Raw genomic sequence first — 16,841 nt, 5'->3', positions numbered from 1 at the left:
TACCCTTAACTAATGAGATAAAGTTCTGTGCAGTTTTGACAACATTTTTTTAATGTTTTATTTGTTGTTTATATGTTTAAGGTTATTTTTGTTGACTTCTTTGAACTATTTGACTAATCCACAAGAGGGAAAAAGTCTGTTAGGTTTATAACCAACCTGGAAAGAACTCTACTTGATTCTTGATTGACCTGGGTGTGAATACATATATATGTGTGTGTGTATATATATATATATATATAGGCTTCCCAGGTGACTCAGAGGTAATCTGTCTGCCAATGCACAAGGCACAGAAGACATGGGTTCGATACCTGGGTTGGTAAGATCCCCTGGAGTAGGAAATGGCAACCCACTCCAATATTCTTGCCTGGGAAATTCCATGGACAGAGAAGCCTGGTAGGCTGAAATACAGGCCATAGAGTCACAAAGAGTCAGACATGACTGAGTGGCTGAGCACACACACACACACACACACACACACACACACACACGTGTGTAGAGTTCACTTTGTTGTACATCTGAAACTAGCACAACATTGGCAATCAACCATACTCTGAATAACTTTTTTAAAAATCAAGGCAGAAGTCATGCTTCTAGCCTCTCACATGGAAGGAGCCCCATGTGAGACCCACACTTGGTGCCTTTCAATGGTTCTAAGACTCCCCTTATTCTTATTTCAGACAAACTGGTAGAGTTGAGTTCCTGACCCTTGGAATGATCTGTTTATTTACAACTTTCCCAAAGCCCTTTAGGATGGATGAAGACAGAGGTGAAAAGGAAAGCCAGCTCCACAGAGGGAAGGTGCTCAAAGTACAGGATGCTGCAGTAACTAATTCACAGTGACATTCACGGGGCTGGAACTCCTACAGGGTAACAGGATTGCCTAGCTTTATCATTAGCAAGTAGCAGGTCTGAGATCTGAACCCAGGGGATCTGACCCAGTCCTTGCTCTGCCCAGGCGCTGCTCAGTACCCCTCCCTACCAGTTTTTAGAAAACTTACGCCCTGTCTTTGCAAGGATGGCTTGCATTTGGTATCTGGATGCTAAGGAAAGGTTGCGTCATTGATCGATGCCACATGTCCACTTACACTGGGCTTCTCTCAGCATCACTGATTCCAATCCCATCAGAGGTCTGTTTGAAATATCTACACCAAGATGCCCATCTGCTGCGAAAGCCCTCCCATTGTTTCTTAGCTTTGATAAATAATATTTATAGAGTCTCTAGTTGCTTGTATTTGCATGAGCAAGCAGCATAATGGTGTGCAAAGGAAACTGAGAGTATTCTTAGGAGATGTAGAATTTCACCCAGCTCTACCATGAATCAGACATCAGACGTGTCATTCTATTCCACGTCTTTTGAACACTGAAAGGGGCACGTGTCCACCATTAATTAATTCACTCAGTCGATCATTCAACAAGTATTCATCGGCACCTACTGTATGCCAGGCAGAGTTCTGGGGTGGTGCTCAGTTATTTACCTTATCTTTTCAATTCTCTGAAGCAGGGAACGCAACAGACATCAGCACAGGATTTCTGAGTAAATAGACAAATTTCAAAAATATAAATACTGTTTTTAAACATTTTTTGATATAGACCATTTTCAAAGTCTTTGTTGAATTATTATAATATTGTTTCTGCTTTATGTTTTTCCTTTTTTTTTGGTTGTGAAACATGTGTACCCCCCGCACTGGAGGGTGAAGTCTTAATCACTGGACCTCCAGGAAAGTCCCTAAAATAATATTTTGAAAAAGTTAAATCATTTTGCACAAACAAGATAATTTTATGAATTTTAAATTACATTTTATTATTAATATAAATAATATAAAATATATTAATATAAAAGCAATCACATTATCAAATAGGGCAACAATTAAAGATCCCTTATTTTGTGATTGTAATATAATCACATTACTAGTAATGCAAGATGTTCATTTTGTTTATTTTTCTCATTCATATACAAACAATATAGTGTCTATATTTTAATCAAATCAAAGGAAAGGAACATGGTGAGTTTGCACTATGCGTTGCATACAATGTGTAGATGAAGCTTTCATTAGTGCCAGATTCTGGCCATTTACCTGCATCATTTCAGTGTATCCCTGAACAACTAAATAGATATTTAGATGTTATTTATTATCTCCATTTTACAGACAAAGACACTGAGGTTAGCGGACTGCTCCAGGGTCACAGCTAGTAAGCTGAGAATTCAGAAACTGAACGAGGCACTCAGGCCCCGTGGCCTGTACTTCACCCACCATGCTATGCTAATGACTATTATGATGGGCTCTCCATGAACCCTGACATCTAATGGTCATACCAGACATCAGAGATAAACAGCGTATGCCCAATCTGAAAGGTTGAAGTGTTGAAATGACTTGCCCAAATGACACAGCAATTGAAGGTCCCTGCTGGAACTCCAACTTAACTTTTTCCTGATTCCCCAGCCATCACCCCAAAGGCACTGAATATCTTGATATTGACAATCAGGAGCTTGTGTCCCATATGTTGAGCTTTGTCAATTCTTCATTTTCAAAACCCAAATACCCTTCAACATCCAGATACCCTTCAAATCCCAAACACCCTTCAAAACCTAAGTGAAACATGACCAGCCTTTAGCCCCTTTTCTAACCTCCTTCCTTCTGTCCTATACGAAATTTTGGTATATTTTCATCTAGGAAAAAAACAACTTCTGAACATTAGGTTGTGCTCCGTTTACTGCTTCGTAATGTTCCTTTTAATCACTTGTCAACGTAGATGACCATTGTCTGATGGCTTCATTTATCCTATTGTGTGTGTGTGCTCAGTTGCTCCAATCATTGTCTGACTCTTCGTGACCCCATGGACTGTAACACGCCAGGGTCCTCTGCCCATAGGATTCTCCAGGCAAGAATACTGGAGTGGGTTGCCATGCCCTCCTCCAGGGGATCTTCTCAAACCAGGGATTGAAATGCCATCTCCTGCATTGCAGGCAGATTCTTTACCACTGAGCCCTCATTTATTCTATTGTGTGTGTGTTAGTCACTCAGTCGTGTCTGACTCTTTGCGACCTCATGGACTGTAGCCTGCCAGGCTCCTCTACCCATGGGATTTCTCAGGCAAGAATACTGGAGTGGATTGCTGTTTCTTTTCCAGGGGATCTCCCAGACCCAGGGATCAAATCCGCATCTGCTGCATAATAGATCACTTTAATCTGTTCTGTAATTTAGTAATAAATATCTATTATTAGATTTGTATTGTCTTTAGTTCTTTTTTAATCACTGGAATCAAGTTCTTTGTAGAGAAGTAGTTGTGCCTATCTCTGTGTACATGTGTGTGTCCACATCAGGTATAGATGCTTAAAAGAAGAAGGCTGGGGTCCAGGTGCACATAAGTTTGAATCTCATGATTCATGCCACCGATTCACTCTCTGAAGTCTGCCCATTCCTAATCCCTGCAACAAGGTGTGAGATTTATCACAGCCCAGACCCTCAGCAATTGAGTTTTAACACTTACAAACCCCTTTTGTGAAACTGACAGCAGACTTCTTCCTTTCTTCTGCCCCAGTGAGCATCAATATTTACACCTTTTTAAGGCATTTCTCCCACCACACTAAAGCTAGTTGGATTTATGGTTGTCTCCATTTCTAGCTTATGAGTTCTTTAAGGGAAGAAAGCATATAAATCATTTATTTTGCAATCCTCACAACTAGTGTACTACTTGCTACATAGAAGATGCTCAGAGATATTTGCAAATAAAATCAAGCTTTGCCAGTAGTGAAAGGAAGTCAGCAGCCAACAATCTCTGGAGTATTCAACCCCCTTTTACTAAGGAGTGTGGGTGTTTGCAATGCTGTAAGCTGGGGTTAACCTAGTTCCACTGCTCCAAGCTCCAGAGCTTACACCAAATTTGGTGTGGAGAACAGTGCTTCAACTGAGCTGTCACCTTATGCCGGATCATTGAACACCTGGAGCCTGTTGCTTCATATATTACACACAAATCTCCTTCTTTTCAGAGGGAAAGACCCAGAATTCAACAAAATATACAGAAGTGTTACCTTCACCTTCAAAAACAAGTGATTTGTAACTTTCCTTTTGGAATGGAGCCAGCTTCCAGCTGCAGGTGAGTGGTCATCTTCATTTGCAAATTCACTGAGATCGCCTGACCAGTCACCATTTAGATACTTGTGCATCCATTCTTGGCAATTTACCCCAAGGGGCATATGGACCAAGCTCATTTCATTCACCTCGACTCTTCGAATTTGTTCCAAAATACTCTACCACATGGAGACTTTGTTACATGATCCTAGCCCTCGCCAGAATTATTAATTCATCATTTTATCCATTTATTATAAAGCATCTAACATTTATGGAATATCTACCATCTGCCAGGCATTGTGCTAAATGCTTTACATATGGTAAATTATTTAATCCTCACAAGAGTGCTATAGGGTAGATACTATTATTACCTTCATACTGTGGTGATATCACAGGTAGTTAAGGATATTTTCTGAGGTTGGATGTTAGGAGGTAGAAGAAGGTATGTCCGAATCCAGGGCCCACACTCTCAAACACCACACAAGCCAACAAATATTTCTGAGAATTGACAATGTGCAACCCTGTCTTCTAGTGCCATCTTTGTAACTCTGTCCTTCTTACCTGAACTGGTCATGTGTGATATGGTAGAACAGTGATCTTGTATGAGAACTGACTGTTTTCTGATTGCAGTGTCAGTGTTCAGATGAAATTTATTTCAGTATGTAAGTGCTTTTCATGTTGCTTAAAAGTAATGAAAAAAATAATTATTGATCTCACTCACCTCAAAGCACTGTTCCTTATCTGATTATTGTAAGTCTCTTAACCCATTCTACTTTGTGTCATCTTGATCATTCTATCCTTCAAAATATTGTCTGAGCAATTTGTCTAAACCCAGTCTACTTTCCATTTTAAAATTGTTCCATGATTCCCAAATTCTTTCAGTGGCCACACTTTCTTTAGGGCAGGACCTCCTTAGGAAGATATCTGGGGTCTGGTTAGCATCACTGTTCAATCATACAGACTTTTCCACTTGCCCATTACAGGTCTTTTTTTTTTTAATATACTTACTATTTAATATATTTACTATTATCTCCATATGTTGCTATACCCTGTCCTCTACTTAATTAACTCCTACTTATCCTTTCGGGCTTAACAAGGTTTTCACCTTAATCTGAAGGCATCCCCTTGCTGTCCTGGGTTCATGTTTCATCCTCCACAGGTCAATAGTGCTGTTATTTCTTATAAGTATGGCTTTTATCACATTATGTACAATGCTCTTATCAAAGCTGCTTTAGATGGAATGTCTATGTCCCCTCAGAATCCATACCCAGAAACCTATCCCCAGTGTGATGGTATCTGAAAGTGGGGTCTTAGGGAGGTGATCAGACAATGAGGGTCAAGTGAAGCTAGAGCCCACATGAATGGGATTAGTACTCTTAAAAAAGGGACCCCAGAAAGCTCCTGCCTCTGGCCTGTGAGGACACAGCAAGACAGTAAACCAGGAAGTGAGCCCTCACTAGACACTGAATCTGCCCACACCTTGATCTTGGACTTTCCAGCCTATATTTCATTTATAAGCACCCTCTCTAGGATATTCTATTATAGCAGTCTGAACTGCAAAAAAGAAAAAAAAAAAAAAAAGACATGGTTTGGTTTTCCTTATTTGATTCTACTAGAGTCTGTGGGCTCTTGGGAAAGGGTGAGGAAATAACTCTTGTCTCTGAAACCCCCAGTTCTACAATCATGCCTCACATTCTGGGGGGACACAGCAAACCACCCTCTCCATTTCTCTGTAATACACTTTGACACTGATATTTCGCCACTTAAGTATCTTTTCCTACTGCTGTGTCAGACAATCCACATTTCTCTAAGGATGCTTCTCCTCCTTTCTCATTTTTTTAAGTTTCTTCCGTGTTGTCTTTCTTTGTCCTATTTTTCCTTCTCATTTTTTGTTCTTTTATTCTTCCCTTTCTGCCTTTTTTTTCCTCCTTCTTTCTGCTCATCCTTCCTGAACAGATGTCTGAATAATATTGCAAGTGTTATTTAGCATCTACAGTGTATCAGACCCCTTAGCAAGTGTTGGAGATAAGAAGGTGCACAAGAGTTTTCTGTCCTCCCCAGATGTTCTCAAGCTAAAAGTGGTGGAGGGGAGGCAAGTAGCTAGACATCTGTAGTGTAGTTTCACAGGGATCATAGGAGTAAGGAGACTGTCCCAAGTGCAGAGCCAAGGTCCTAACACAGCCTGGAGAGCAGGAGTCAGTGAAGAGTTTCTTAGAAGGATATACTTTGCTGAGTCATAAACAAAAGGGCACTTAGCAAAACAAACAGAAAGGGCATTCCAGAAAGGGATGGCCTTTCAACCAAAGATGACTGACGGAAGTGAGATGAGAGGGCCAGATGAAAGCCACATTCCTAGGTGGCTTCACTAGAGCCAAGCAAAGCTAGAGTTCGGATGGGTAAATGACAAGGGGACAAGCAAGGTCATTGTAGTCAGAGACTCTTAGAGCCATGAGGGCAGTTACCCATGTATGAGTCTCCTATCAGTGGCCATAACAAATGACCACAAACTTTGTGACTTCAAATAATAAAAAAAAAAAGTATTATCTTACAGATCTAGAGACTAGAAGTCCAAGAGCAAGGTTTTTAAAAGAGCCTTCATCCCTCCAAAAGTCCTAGAAGAGGATCCCTCCATGCTTCTTCCTATCTTCTGGTGACTCTTGGCAATCCTTGGTGTTCTTTGGCTTGTAGATAGGTCACTCATCTCTGGTTTCACTATATTTATTTATTTTTATATTTAAACCTTTTATTTTCTATTAGGATATAGCTGATTAACAACACTGTGGATTGGTGAATCATTTGTTTTCTGTAAATACTTGTATATGGAAAGGCATTGTTGTCTCTTGTGAAAAATCCACACTTGGGGGAAAAAAAAAAGCAAACACTGTTCTGATAGTTTCAGGTGAACAAAGAAGAGTCTCAGCCATACAATACACATGTATCCATTCTCCCTCCAAGCCCCTCCCATCCAGGCTGCCACATATCACTGAGCAGAGTTCCCTGTGCTATACGGTAGGTCCTTGCTGGTTATCCATTTTAAATACAGTTGTGTGTATCAATCTCAAATTCCCTACCTATCCCTCCTCCCCATTCTTCCCGCCATCTGCTTCCACTTTTTAATGGACTTCTTTCCTCTGTGTATCTCTGTGTGTTCTTCTTCCTATAAGAACACCAGTTATTGGGTTTAGGATACACTATAATCCAGGATAACTTCCTCTTAACTAAGCACATCTGCAGAGATTCTATTTCCAAATAAGGTTACATTCTAAGGTTCTGGCTGAACATGAATTTTTCAAGGACACTAATCGAGCATAGTTCACCATCTGGCCCCTTGAAATTTCATGTCCATCCCACATGCAAAATACACTCACCCCATTCCAACATCACCAAACTCCTAGTGTATTCCAGTATTAATGCTAAACTCAAAATCTCATCTAAATATCATCAACTCAAAATGTTCCAAATCTCATCTTCTAAATCATCTAAATAAGGTATATAAATGAGACTCTGGCACCCTAATGTATCTCTAGCAAGGCACTTACCATGGTGTTCTCATTAAATATTCCATCAAGTTAATTCCTGTCCACATCAAAATTGGCCTGAGACATACCATCCTGCAAAGTAACCCATCCATGGGCAAAATTTCTCTCCATCTGTAGACCTGTGAAATTACAAAACAAGTTATCTGCTTCCAAGATATAATGGTGGAACAGGCATAGGACAGAATTCCAATTCCAAAAGGGAGATGATAGAAGGAATAAAAGAGTCACTGATCTAAAGCAAATCTAAAACCCAGCAGGGTAAGAATAATTTGGTAGTGCCAGGAAAATCCCATGGACAGAGGAGCCTGGTGGGCTATGGTCCATGGGGTCATGAACAGTTGTACATGGCTGAGCAAGCAAATATTACTATTACTATTATTGTAGGAAATTCAGAGTTTTCAGAGAAAATTTAATAGGTAAAAATGCTGGCAGCTTGTGTTCAAAGGACTGCTAGAGTCAACACTGAAGAGAGGCTTTGGGGTTGTCCACTGTTTACAAGCAGGAAAGCCTCTTGGCTGCAAAATGAGGTATTTCTCATGGAAAAGAAGGGAGAAATCAGAGGGAGGAGCCAAGTGCCCAGAAAGTAGAGCTCAGAGCTCGGAGAATGGAGCCAAGAGTCAAAAATAGCGATTTACTAAAAATCCATTCAACAAATGTCTGGGAGCAGAACTGGGCCCTAATCAGGAATATTTCCCTGGCCTCAGAGTATGGAAATATGATCACATGGACCATCTGGACTTCAGAATTGCTGTGAGCTTACAATTGCTAAGTACCTCCCAACCCTCCCTGTTTTAATAGGAGTGCTTATATTTTATCCCTCTGCATGGTTATATGATGGGGGTGGGCACACACCTTTATATAACTTGGAGCACAAGAAGGCTCAGCAGAGAGTGGATCTCTTGGAGATGGTACACAGCAATGTTCACTTGCAGGACTAAGGTGTTTATTAACCTTATTCCAATTAAAAGAAGTCCCATCCTTATTCAGAGCTACCACAGATCATGTGATACTAGGTTTTAAGCCTGGATCTGATCTAGTTGGGAGGACAATTTTGAAGGTCCTGAGATTGCTGCTGCTGCTGCTAAGTCGCTTCAGTCATGTCCGACTCTGTGCGACCCCATAGATGGCAGCCCACCAGGCTCCCCTGTCCCAGAGTTTCTCCAGGCAAGAACACTGGAGTGGGTTGCCATTTCCTTCTCCAATGCTTAAAAGTGAAAAGTGAAAGTGAAGTTGTTCAGTCGTGTCCGACTCTTCACGACCCCATGGACTGCAGCCTACCAGGCTCCTCCATCCATGGGATTTTCCAGGCAAGAGTACTGGAGTGGGTTGCCTTCTCTGGCCCTGAGATTGAGATACACTTAAACTGATTACGGGAAAATGTGAATATTTTGTAACCAGAGCACAGGTTCTGGTAGATTTCAAAAAATGACCACAAATTCCTCTTATTTCAATATGCTCTCCCCCTACCTTTGAGGTGTAACATTATGGCTCCTGTCATCAAGAGATGTTTCCATTTCTTCAATATTTGAATCTGTTCTGGCCTTACTTCAATAGACTTGCAGTGGCAAGGCCATGTTGAGAGTTCCAAGCCAAGGTCTCAGGAGTCCTGACAGCCTCTCTGCTTGGTTCTGTGCAGCCCTGAGACTGTCATGGGGACACGTCTGAGCTAACCTGCTGGAGAGGCCGTCAGAATGAGGACAGAGATACCTCAGCCAACAGCCGACACCAAACACCCGGCATGAACTTGAGGCTCTCTTGGACCCGACTGACCTAGTTGAGCCATCAGATGGTTCCAAGCAAGTGAGTGATGGCAGGTGCGGCCAGTAAACACTCTGACCAGGTGCACCCAGCCCAAACTGCTAAACGACTTTGCACAAGTTAAATGGCTCTTATAAGACCAAACATTTCAGGATGCTTTGTTATATAGCATTAGATAACTAAGACACTAAAAAGATTTTATGCAAGTAGAATAATTTGAAAAACACTAAGGAAAAATAATAGAATTCTATATCACCAAAACTACCATTGAATAGAAAAGCCTGTAATCACTTTAAAATCCAGATGCATATCAGAACTATCTTGGAATTTTTTGAAAACTACGAATGTCCAGGTACTATGTTTTTTTTCACCAGAGCTCCAGATATGCTTCTAATAAACAGCTATGTTTAAGAACAACTGGAGTATATGAGGATCTTTTACTTTTATCTGGTTTGTTTCACTTTTTCTATTTCATATTAAGTGCTCCCATTTCATTTAGGTTTTCCAATTTCTCCATCTCTTCTTTTATTTTTTTGATGTTCTCTCTTAAGACTTTATCAAGTCTTAATACACATATCAATATAAATATTAATATAAATATCAATACATATTATCAAATAATATGTATAATATACATATTTTAGAAAACTTATGAATTTTTGTCTAACTAAAAAATTGATAACATTTTGATTCCACTTGTTTGACTTGGTGTGAGTAGAATGCTAGAGTTCTAATTTTAAAAAATACATATGTAATAAGCAACAAAGTTTTGCTGTATAGCACAGGGAACTATAGTCAATATCTTATAATACTTATAGTGGAAAATAATTTCAAAAATAATATATGTATATATGCATAGCTGAATAAAAAAATTCTATTTTTTGAAATTTAGTGTTGTTTATCTTTTTGCTAGTTTTCCTAAATGTCCTATGGACATCTAATAACAATGTATGAGATACAAACTTTTAAATATATTTGTGTAGAATATAAGATTAGTATAAATAGATATCTATTATGCTTACATTATTAATGACATCATTCAAGATACTCCTATTCTTATTTTTTCTGCACTTGATAAAAGAGACTCAGAGGAATGTTACTATGTCTCACTGTGACTATATTTCTTTTTTCTTTTCCCTTATAGTTCTTCTGATTTTTGCTTTATGTACCTTTGTTTCTTACTTGTTAGCTGTCTAATGGTTTATGATATCTATCTTCTTTGTGAATTGTACCTTTTATCATTAAACCATTCATTTTTGTTTCATTTACAAATAAATTAATTTTAAAAAGTTTGAAACAATGAAATTTCACAAAGGATGAATAACTTAATCTGGGTTCTATACAAGTCCTTGCTTACTTGGATTTGAAATGGAGTTATCTGTCTCTCAAACACACATTAAATGCCTTGTGTCTGAGAAAGGGAACTAACATACAGAAAATAATCAACTTCAGAACCAGTCATACCTGGAATCCAAGCCCAAATTATCCAATAACCATGTTAGCATGTCAGAGTGAACTTTCAACTCAATGTCCACAAGTTAATCACAAGACCTCACTTGTCTAAATGGTAAACTATCTTGGTGGTGAAATGTCCAGATAAAACTATGGTCTCATTATCATAAATGATAGATTGCATTTCAGGGGATTAGACAGGTGATGATGAGATTGGACCAGAAACCTGGATTGGAAGGTACAGCTGGATGACTCTGTTAGCTCAATGCAAATTAGCAAAACTTCAAACTATATCACTGAAAAGTCACGTGGACTTCACTGGCAGTCCAGTGGTTAAGACCCCATGCTTCCAACACAGGAGGGCAAGGTGCAAATTTGATCCCTGGTCAGGGAAATAAAATCCCACATGCTGCATGGCCTGGCTAAAAAAATGAAAAAGAAGAAAAGCTGTATATGTTATTTTTCTAGAATGATGAGACAGGAAGTCCATCTTAGGTGTCTATATGTTTGACTCCTAGAATATTGAAGACTTTTGATAAAGGAGAAAGTACTGTTAAATGCATAAATTACTTTAGAACATATTTTTTTTCTTGCTTCTGAGCTTTAGTCTCCTTATCTCAAGTCATCTGTCGCGTGAAGAAGTCATGACAATAATTTGAAGTTAGAGACAATGACTGCTAACTCACAGATATACAATAATGATTAAAGTAGATTATATACAGTATTTGTTGTTATTGTTGTTTAGTCTTTAAGTCATGCCCAGCTCTTTTGCAACCACATGGACTGTAGACTGCCAGGCTCTCTTGCCCATGGGATTTCCAGGCAGGAATACTGGAATGGGTTGCTATTTCCTTCTCCAGGAAATCTTCCTGACCCAGGTATCAAGCTTGTGTCTCCTGCCTTGGCAGCTGAATTCTTCACTGCTGAGAGACCAGGGGAGACCATGTACAGTATATATAGTACCTAAAAAGCAATCATTGTGTCATACATGTTAGTTGACTGTCCACAAGTCCATTATGATTCCATGTCTTTCTGCATTTCCTATCTACATAGAATCTTCATTTAGAATCTCTTGTTTGACTTTGAATTGGGACCATTTCGATTTTCTGTCAGTTTTTCTACTTTGGTCTGATTCATTAGTATTAACAGCTGTGACCCCCGACATGTCAAAGAGTTCACATTAATGACAATGGGTCTTAATTATAGAAGCCAAGGTTACAGTTGTTACTTCTGGGGGTAATTTCCATTCCTAAGTTCATTAAACTCTTGAAAGTGGAAAGGTCAATAGTGATTTATTCTACTGACAGCGAACTCGATAGCAATCCTGTACAAACAATCCTTCTGTCTTGACATATGGCGAGACTAATAGGTAATAAAGCTAACTTCATAAGGCAGTGAGCTGCCTACTTGGATTCTTTTGTGAAAGCCCAGTGTTACACAAAAAGAGGGCATCCCAAGGCCCTCCACTCGGGTGAAGAAGTCGAGAAGCGGCAGCAACACGAGGCTGGACCACTCTATGTCCCAGAATCTAGAACACTGCTGGGGTTCGTGCCAAAGGCATGTATATCTGAAGCCCCAGGATTTGTCATGGTGTTTCCTCATGTAGACAAAAAAATGTTGCTTAGTCTCTAAGCCATGTCTGACCCTTTCCGACCCCATGGCCTTGCAGCCTGCCAGGTTCCTCTGTCCATGGGACTTCCCAGGCTAGAATACTGGAGTGAGCTGCCATTTCCGTCTCCAGGGGATCTTCCTGACCCAGGGATCAAACCTGAGTCTCCTGCATTGGCAGGTGGATTCTCTACCACTGAGCCACCAAGTAAGCCCTGGCAAAAAACAGAAAATCAAAAAAGGTGACACTTAGATGGGAGGAAAGGTAGGTGGCAGGACACAAGCAAGATGCCTCATGGGTACCATCTTGGAAGAGCAGAGATTCTGAGAGAAAGGGCATCCAGACAGACTTTGGCACTGGCCTCATCCATCACTGGTGAGAGAAGATGTTGTGACAAAGGTATGCTTTTGGAGTCAAGCTTCATTTTCCCCACTTTGTTATGTGTTATGGCCTGAGGTCATCACGGGCAAGGGGAAGGGCCTGGGAAAATAACCTCACTACAGTCAGAGATGTTCCCATTGTCTTATATGAGCTATGTAGACAAATACAAGTTAAATTATCTGAAGATTTCCCGTCTCAAACATCCAAGATCTGAAACACCAGTGGCATAAAGACCATTAGTCTCTTGTCTGTCCTGGAAATAAGTCATCTCATCTCTCTTTCTCCAAACATCATGCACAACGTAGAGGTCTTTTTCCTCCTTTCCTCCCTCCTTCCCTTCCTCCCACTCCCCTTTCTCCTCCTCCTCACCCTCCCCTACTCTTGATCCTTCTCCTCCTCCTTCTCCCCGTCCTCTCTCCCTCTTCTTTTATTCACTCATAGAATGTACATCAAAATTCTACTGTGTGCCAAGCAGTGCCCAAACAAAGGAAAGAATAATTACCTTTCTCCGTACTATTTCAGAAGCTTACTTTCTACTAGGTTAGCAAACTAAAACAGATAAACAGATAAATGCCACGAAATAACTATTTTAAAAAAAAGCACAAAAGAAGTTCAGATAGAAAATATCAGTCTGAGAGATACTTTATACAGGGTGGTCTGGGAAGACCCCTCTCTGGAAACAACATGGGAACTGAAACTTAAAATACAAGAAAGAACAGGTGATATTAAGGGTAAGGAAATGGGATTTATACAAAGGGATGGCAACAATAATGTTCCAAAAATGACAAATATAGTCATATTTAATTAAATTAAGGAGTCTGGAACAAAGTCAACAAAGGAGATAATGAAAAAAAAAGTTGTTTAAGGAATAGACTGGGAACCAATCACATAGAAAGGTATTGCTTCTTAGGTCAGAGAAAAAGCACTTTTATGGGGAAAAAAAGTGTAATAGAAAACCAATGGAGTAGAGAGGAGACAGAAGAGTGACTGTGTATGACTTTGTTTTAGAGTTAGTCTTACAGCTGTAGGGGCGTAATGGGTTTCATGTAGATAAGAGTCGGAATAGGGCAATTAGTTGGCAGGATATCACTGTATTCCAGCAGGAGGTCATGGTGGTTTAGAAAACACGGTATTGTTACACAAAGATAAAGGAAGGGATTCAAGAGTTTGCTGAGAGACTGGTTATGAGAGAAGGAGAAAAAGAACCAGGAAATACTCATTTTATTCATTGTGACCAGACAATCTCTGCTCATCTCAAAAGAAGTGTAGCAAAGCTTTATAAGAATCGTACGGAAAATAGGAGCCTATTCAAATATGCATGATGGAGGATCCTGCTAAGATACAAGATATGCATGTGATTGACATCAGCATCCAGAATTTCATTATTTTCGGGGGCAAATACACAGAAAAACAGGTGTTCTGATCCACTGATCTCTGTTTGGAATTTTTCAGGGTAGCTAAGCCAGAAAGTGATTGAAGCTAAGGAAGTGAAAAGAGCTAATAGGAAAAGACACTGTGCAGGTGGACAGCCCTGGGCTTCAGACGAGGGAGGAAGGAACAGGCGTCTAGGAGGAGGTGGTGTAGGAGTGAGGAATATGAATGACGGGTCTGGATGTCTCAGCGTAGGTGTCATGGGTAAGGAGGGAGCTGAGTGCAGGGCAGACAACTAGGGAGGGAGGGAGACAGTGGTTTAAAATTTTGGTAATAGCAGAGCTAAAGGACCACAGACTTTACCGTCCAAGGGGCAGAGCGTAACCCAAACAAAGGGAAGTCTCCTTCACTGGGGCTGGAAGTCAGGAACACAGAGTTGAACACGTGAGCTGTGTGACTCACTTTGACACCACTTGGGACATGGCCTTGAAGAAGTGAAGAATATATACTATTCTTCGATGTCTTGCTCTTAATAGGGGCTCAGAAAGTAATTGTGGATTTGGAGTTTTTCAAAGTTGTTTTTTTTTTTTTTTTTTTATGCCGACCATTTTTTGAAGTCTTCATTGAATTGTTTACAATACTGCTTCTGTTTTATGTTTTGATTTTTTGGCCCCAAGTCATGTGGGATCTTCACTCCCCGAACAGGGCTCAAACAAGCAGGCCCCTTCATTGGAAGCAAAGTCTTGACCACAGGACTTCCCAGAAAATCCCTCAAAAGGTAATTGTTAAAGTGACTTAAATTTAGGTCTCTAATTTGCATATATTTGTTTTTCTCTGATAATGCTTTTCTTGCTTCTATGGCTATTCCAGCCAGAGTATTTTGAGGACATTTTAAAAGATTTTGAAAGTACCACAGAGAATATAATGGAACACAAATATTATTGTCCATGGCTTACCACTCCCAAACTGATATCAAATATTCAAGTATTATGTCCCCACCTCATTACCAGTTAATTGAATTAAAACTAAATTTGTATTTATGCTGTGTAATTAGGAATTACAGGTAAGGGACGGGAACATCCTCATTATTGGCCATCTGTTTGTAAGGAAATAGCAGGGGCAAAATTCCCAGGAACGCTTGTGGTGAGTGTACACACACACACATGGAATATGAGTGTTGAAAGGACACCCTCCCTGCTTAGAAAAATAAATGCTGGCTCAGGAATTAAAAAGTCACACAACTATTAATAGTTCATAATAGACCTGATTTGTCAGCCACCTTACATGCAATTATTTTCTTTCTAGAACTATTTCTTCTAAAGTGTCCAAAGAGATCTCTGCCCCCTGGGCATGTGCAGTAAGTGACTGACAGGTGAGTAAGCAGCCAGCCCTGTGAGTGGGTGAACCAAGGATTAAGGAGAAAACCTGTCCACTGCTCTTTCTGGAGGAAAGCATCATTTAACGAAAAATCAGTCCCTCTGTTCTGCTCTGAGAACAAACAGTGCTCCTTTTCAATGAAGGTCATTTATCTTATTTTTCCTCTTAAAAATTAAAATATTATCTTATTTTTCCTCTCTTGTTCTTATATAGCATTTTTTAAGGTCATTGGCACACCATTATGATTGGCATCCACGTGTACTGATTGTCAGGTAAGCCAATGAGTGATGCCCCAGCTTCCTGACTGGCAGAAAGGAGTTAAGGACATGCCTAGGATAATAACAGAGCCAGAGTCCAGCCAAGGAGTGTGGTCAACCAAGCCACTCACTTATCAGCACAGAGCAGGCATGTAAACAGTGATAAAAAGATAAACACATAGACAAAATCATCGACGGTGAGTTTTACTGCCCCAGAGGAGAGTAAAGGAAGTTTCCATGTGAGTATTCATTCATGCTTGCATTGCGTTCTCATTCATAATTTTTTTTTCTTTTTAATCACCCATTATGTGCTTGGCTTGAGGAGGTCTGATATAATGGTAGTGCAGTCTGTCACACCTTTGGCTCAAGTCCCTGCTACGTGACCTTGGGGAAAACACTCCCCACGTACAGGTTTCATTCTCCTTATCTAGAAAGCAAAACCAATGGCTCTTACCTCTTGGAATCACAGTGATGACTGCAGTATCCCAGATGGTCTGTAAGTGCACTGATGGGGCAAATGTTTCGCATGGACTCCAGGGAAGTACTGTGCTAGAAAGACGCATACAGAATTGTTGCTATCATTAGAACTACACAAAATAAAATGCACACTTCTTGTTCTCAAGACACTTAGTCTTGTAGAGGGGTTGGATGCCCACGTACTCAAGGAGGAGCATGCTAAACACCTTAGAGGTGACGGACTAATGAATATGCAAACATAAGGGAGACTCGCTTTGGTTAGTGTGATTCTAGAGGGTGTCAAGATGCTTGAGGTCTCAAGAAAGACCTTGAAGGAGAAGTAGAATGTTAATTGGCAGAGATAAAAAGGACAGGCACAGCAGGCAGAAGGAATGAAATAAATCAAAGCTGAGGAATGAGAAAAGGGAGCTGGCAAGCTATTGAGAAATTGACAAGGCTGCTTCCAATAGAATATGCATCTAACAAGGTTGATGCTACGTCTGATGAGGGAGGTCAGGAGAAGAACACAGATTCTCCAAGTTAGGCAGAGCGAGAAGCCCTGGGCACCAGG

The sequence above is a fragment of the Cervus elaphus genome, chromosome 21 (assembly GCF_910594005.1).
Source record: "Cervus elaphus chromosome 21, mCerEla1.1, whole genome shotgun sequence".
NCBI classification, from domain to species: Eukaryota; Metazoa; Chordata; class Mammalia; order Artiodactyla; family Cervidae; genus Cervus; species Cervus elaphus.
The sequence above is the reverse complement of the archived record's forward strand: the minus strand, read 5'-3'. Positions refer to the sequence as shown.